The following is a 6,000-nucleotide window of genomic DNA, read 5'->3' as shown; positions in this document are numbered from 1 at the left end:
CTTATGATGATTCCTTAGTTATATGGATATTATGTGAGTAATTGATGATTCTAATGGTGATTCACCATTAGAATGCAACTAAATGGTTTCTAAATCACCGTTAACATATAAAATCATTTTTTTAAACTGTTTAAAGGAGTTAATGATTTCTAGATTAAATGGAATTACATGTTTTAAAAGTGATTAAAAGATCTAGTTGAGCTCACAAATGTTTTATACGAATTAAAGCCTCATAACTCCACATTTGGAATTGGGATCATGTATTAAGCATGGAATCAATAATTTAAAGATTAGATTAGAAGTAATTCAATTTTTAACTTGAACAAAGGAATGTCATATTGAAAGTCATGCTTCTATTGGTGTCAATTGTGTTTTGGTGGATTTTTATCTCCTTGTGTACCATCGAGTGTTAGAACTTAATGATAACTAATGATTAATTCTTTGACCCTTATAATATCTTAATTTATGGTGTTTAAAGTTCTTTATCATGTTTTTTTTTTGTAATTTGGTTGAAATTTATAAGTCAAAAGTAGTGGAAATGACAATGTTGAGACCATGTCTCTATTGATGCTTCTATTTGAGTTTATGGAGTTCCTTGTCATCTAATCTCAAAATTAATAGTGATAATAATCATTTTATCATTCTAAGGTTGTTGTTAAAGTGTTATAATCATTACTAAGAGTTTAAGAAGCTATTGGAACTATACATGAGGCGTTAACAAAGTGCATTACATTTATGAGAAAAAAATGTGTGATTTTGGTACCCAATATGTATCACAAAGAATGTGTGGCCTTCTAGAAGATTTTAAACATATGTTTGATTATTGGTCATTCAGTTTCTCTTTCGGTTACTTCCATTAGTACTCTAATGTTAAGTAATGTATGTTCTATGGTCATTATGATGTTAGAAATTTAGTAATCCTAAATTACTTAATAATAAAAGTAAATGAAGTATTCTTATTTATAATTAACTTGTATAGGTTAAAATAATTTGCTCATCCATTTGGGGAGTTTAATCAAGACCTTGTTGTTATATTTAGGTGAGTACTTTACCTTGGAACACTTGCCCCCACTATATGATGTACTTTAACTTATCTTTTCCTTTTGTGCAATGTTATATGTTTTTAGATTTCTTGGATAATATATGTATAATGTGTGACTTTATTTGCTTGATGTTACAGTTTATGATTTGGGGGTGTCATTTATTGATTAAATGACATATTTTTCTATATAAGTTTTAATGATCGGGTTTTCCTTTGACTATGATTATAGGTTTATATACTATTTGACTTTGATTATAGGTTTATATACCATTTGATTTAAACTTATTGGTTTATATACCATTTGACTTTGGATTATGTTTGAAATTTGCTTATGATTATAAGCATTTATGCACTAGGTTGGGTTGAGACTATAAAGGTCCATATCTAAGATAGATTTGGATATAAAATATAGAAATTCTAATATGATTGATAATGATGAGAAAGTTTATAATTTGTGTGGAGGTCTTAAGGGATAATGTTGAGAGAGATTTGCGCAAGAAAGTGTGTTGAGAAAGAATCAGTGTAAGAAAGCTCTTTTAAGCACAATATAAGAAGACTACAGTATGATGTGATCTTATCAACAATTAGTCATTTTGTAAAATGTGATCTTCCAGACTTTTCGTGTAATTTTAATAATTCCTGGTGTACGGATATTAGATGCATTTTGATTGTTGACATGTAGACGTCGAAATCGGTTTTGATGAAATATGTTTTTACACATTTTCTTATCAAAAACTAAAGAAACAGATAATTGTAGGCCATGTCAACGAAATTTACCAAAAAATTATTTAAACAAGAGATGTCTATATTGAAAGTAGTGATATAATAGATAATATTAATTAGATTTGAATGGAATTAAAACTTGCATAAAATTATAGAAATATGATTTGAAATTGTTTGATTTTATTTGGAATAAATAGATAAAAGTTGAGCTTTAACCTTGGGTTAAATTAATTAACCATATGGGACTTAAAATGTTAGAATATGGTTGGGAAAGGACTATGAGTAAAAAGATAAACGTTTTAGTTAATAAATTAGTCATCTGATGGTCAATCTGCAAAATAAGGAACTTAAGGGGTTGTCAAGTAAAAATGCCTAAGTATATGAGCTAAATATTTCTTTCATCCTCTTCCAACCTATTCAAATGATTCTAGAGAAATTTCTTGTTTGTTATTTGGATGTCGAAAAACCTAATCAAACCGGTGTTTGGAATTTTGGATATATTTTTCCTTATGTATAAAGTAACTATTATGGTTTTAAATGATTTTCACAAATTTAAACAAGTTTTCCATTTCTATTCAATCTTGATGTAAATTCTATTTTTTGTTGTTACCTAATTATTAAAATATATGTTTTTTTGGCTAATGTTGGGTAAAAGAATGTTACATTGAGTGAAGTTGGAAAAAGATACTTGTACCTAAATAAGTAGGTGGGTTAGATTGGATTAGTTGATAGTTGGAGTCAGGTGCTATTTGATACATGTTTACTTTATGTTTAATATATATGGTATCATCTTGATTTTACTTTAGTGTTGGAGATTAATAAAAATAGATGGAATAAAAAGTATTTGATAAAAGTTAATATTTTTGGTTGGAAAGTTTGATTAACGTGTGTTAGATGCAATGGTTTTAAAACTTTAATCATTGGTTGGAGTATACGAACCCAAAATTTAGAAATATTTGACTTTTAGTAAAATATTGACCAAAATTGAAAAATGGTCAATTATGAGAATTATGTAAGATTATGAAGTTGTGATTTCATGAAAATGGTCAAGATGAGTTTAAGTCACTTAGATGAGATTAGATAAGTAAGTTTAAGATAAGAAATGCATGAGAAGATGCATTTTTGGTCAAAAGGGTAAAATAGGTATTTTATACTTTTTAGGACAAGTTTATAACATAACAGATTAACACATGTATTAAGTCAATAAGAAATGAATTAACTGAGCTGTGGATTTTCTTCCCACCTTCGCGTGGATATAAAGAATATAGAAAACGGGTTAGAAACGAAGAACATATGAAGGTTTCAAAATTGAAGAAAAATATCCCAATGCTAGAATGGAATTAGCCTTGAAGGTTGCTGTCATACATCCACCGCAACGTAGTGAGGACTTCACCATAGTACGGGGAAGGAAGATAGTGATTTAGACATAGTTATTCTTCGTAAGAGGAGGGTAACCTACTTTGCACCACAGTGTGGTGTATGGGCACCACGACGCGGTGGATAAAGTATGTTGCTAGTGCAGAAAGAGCCCCACGACGAGACAAGTAGATCGCCACGACGCGGTGGCGTAAGTGCTGCCATTGACCACGGGTAAGTTGGTCACTACGACGCGGTAAAGAGCCTACCGCGGCGTGGTGTCGCATAAACTAAACCCCCTGATCAGTCTTCATTCTTGTTAAAACACTCTGCATTCCTTATAAGGTGGGTCAAGTGGCGATAGGGAATGTTTATGGCTTGGATTAGGCATCAAAAGCGTATGAGGTAATCATTTCCTTCATCCTTAAGCTCTTAGGGCTCTAATGGTGATTTATGGAATTAAATTAGATATGAATGATTACTCTTAGTAAGCATGTTATTGATGTTATTAAGAGTGTTTAGGAGCTTTGAACGAACTATATATATGATTTCCAAGGTGAAATATATAAATGAGAAGTTAGGGGTTGAAACCCTAACTAGTGGTAATGTTGAATTGATACTTTAGAGATTAAAGTGTAATGAATTACATAGTATGTGATGTCTAGTTCATTGTTTGGATTGAATTTAGAAGTAGAAAATGAAATATTAGAATTATGATAAATAAAGTGATCATTTTGACATTAAGAATTACATAAGATCTTAATAGGCTAAGAAAAGTTTTAAGGAACTTGAAATGTTGTATGAATAGGCCTTGAGCAAGAGGATGAGCCAAGATGCATCAATTGGAGATTTAGATCCAAGTTGTATTTAGTCCTCACTAACTAACTGGTGTGTTTATTTATGCACTAGTTTTAAATTTATAAACCCTAATTTATCACTTCTAAGCTAATACACACTAGGCAGTGAACCTAATCATATAGTAGTATAGTTATGGTTAGAAAGGGTGTTGAACACTAGGGAAATAGGAATGGTTTAGATCAAATAATTCAAATGTTTATTAAACTAATAACAATAAAGTAAAAGGGGGGGGGGGGGGGGTAAACCAAATTAAACTTGGTTTTAACACTCAAGTAAACAAATGAAGTAAATAACTATATTAAAACAATAGATAAGAAGTATTTCCACTAGAATTCGAATCCCTCGAGTTCTTATGTTTTATTTATTAGAAGTGCAATTGACTAATGAGTTGATTACCAAATTGTAATATGACTAATTATCTTGGTCGGATTGCTAATTATCTTGGTCGGATTTCCTAGTACTAGTAATTAATGAACAAATAACACAAAGGTAATGTAATTAGTGAACACAATTAACTGAATAAATTCGAACTATGAACAATATAATCTAGCTATGTCTTGTCAATGGTCATGACCATCAATCGAAGCATAGCATGGTTATCTAATACTCTCTAACAAAATCAAATTTAAAAATTAATATTTCCTAACCCAAGGATTTGATCAATCTCTAGTCATAATAGTTTAATGGTCCTAAACTAATTTAGATTCAAGTTAATGTAATTAGAGTGGTATTCTTAATTACACATAACTCATCAATAGAAGTAGGCGGAAAACTATAAAAATGTGAAAAAAGTAATTTGTGTGGGACGTTTCCACAACGCGTCGAGTAAAGGACCACAAGACGGTCTCAGTAAAATTTTGAACTTTTGTCGCGATAAAATCTTCGCCGTGGCGCGCAGTGGGAATTAACGTGTCGCGCTCTTCATATGTTGGGAAACAAGTTGAGATGGAATTGTTAGCCACGTCGCAGGGTAGTTAGGCTCGCGACGCGGTTTCATGAAAGGTTGAATTCTTCACCGATAAATGAATTGACCAATCTGGAAGTAACTAATTTCTCAATTAGTCTTCGTATCAGTTTTTTCTAATATGTGACAGTGATAGCTTCGTAGACTCCTTGATATCGAACATGCACTCCACACTTATTTTTTTGTCAAGATTCTTGTTTTCTTGTCGTAGTAATCCACCCCGCTCTTGTATTTTTGGCGGAGATTACTGCCAAGTTCAGGGAAATGGCACTTCTCGTTCCTCAGTACGCAGCTGATGAGGAATTGAAGAAGGCCCGTTATCATGAGATGCTGCGGAGTGACATCCACCAGTTTGTGAGTCGGTCCAGCTGTAAAACGCTAGATGACATGATTGCTAGGGCGAGAGAGAGAGAGAGAGAGACCTTGAGATGGAGAGAAAAAGGAAGCCGGAGGCGGCTTCGGGTCCAGGGATTTCGGGCAAAAAGCCCAAGGTTTCAGATCACAAATCCAGGAGTCAGCAGAGCCACAGTCGGTGTGGCAAGTGTGGGAGATTGCATGATGGGGTGTGCAAGGCAGGGAGTTCTGGATGCTACAAGTGCGGTGGGACTGGACATATGAGCAGAGATTGTACAGCCACTACTACCGCCATTGCGGCATCATATCTGATTTGCTTCCAGTGCAATTAGAGGGGACATAAAAAGTCCCAATGTCCAAGTTTAGCTGCTGCAGGGAAGGTGTCAGCACCTGCTCCTGCTACTTTGAGGATTACAGATGGCCGTCAGGGCCGAGTTGAGACACCGGTGGCGAAGTGTATGGCTTTTCAGCTGACAGCAGAGGAGGCGCGAGCGACTCCTGACGTTGTGGCGAGTATGTATTTTTTTTCCTTATCTCTGCATTTATTATTGATTGTTTCTTATGGTTATATGTTTTGTATAGGGTCGTTCTCAGTGAACGACATTTCAGCCACGGTACTGTTTGATTCGGGGGCTACCCGATCATTCGACTTTCTTGTGCTTAGCAAGAGGTTTAGCAGAGCTCCTGGGGAGCTAGATTGTCC

Source organism: Lactuca serriola, chromosome 8 (assembly GCF_051521515.1).
Source record: "Lactuca serriola cultivar US96UC23 chromosome 8, Lser_US96UC23_V15, whole genome shotgun sequence".
Classification (NCBI taxonomy): Eukaryota; Viridiplantae; Streptophyta; class Magnoliopsida; order Asterales; family Asteraceae; genus Lactuca; species Lactuca serriola.
Note: the sequence above shows the minus strand (reverse complement) of the source record.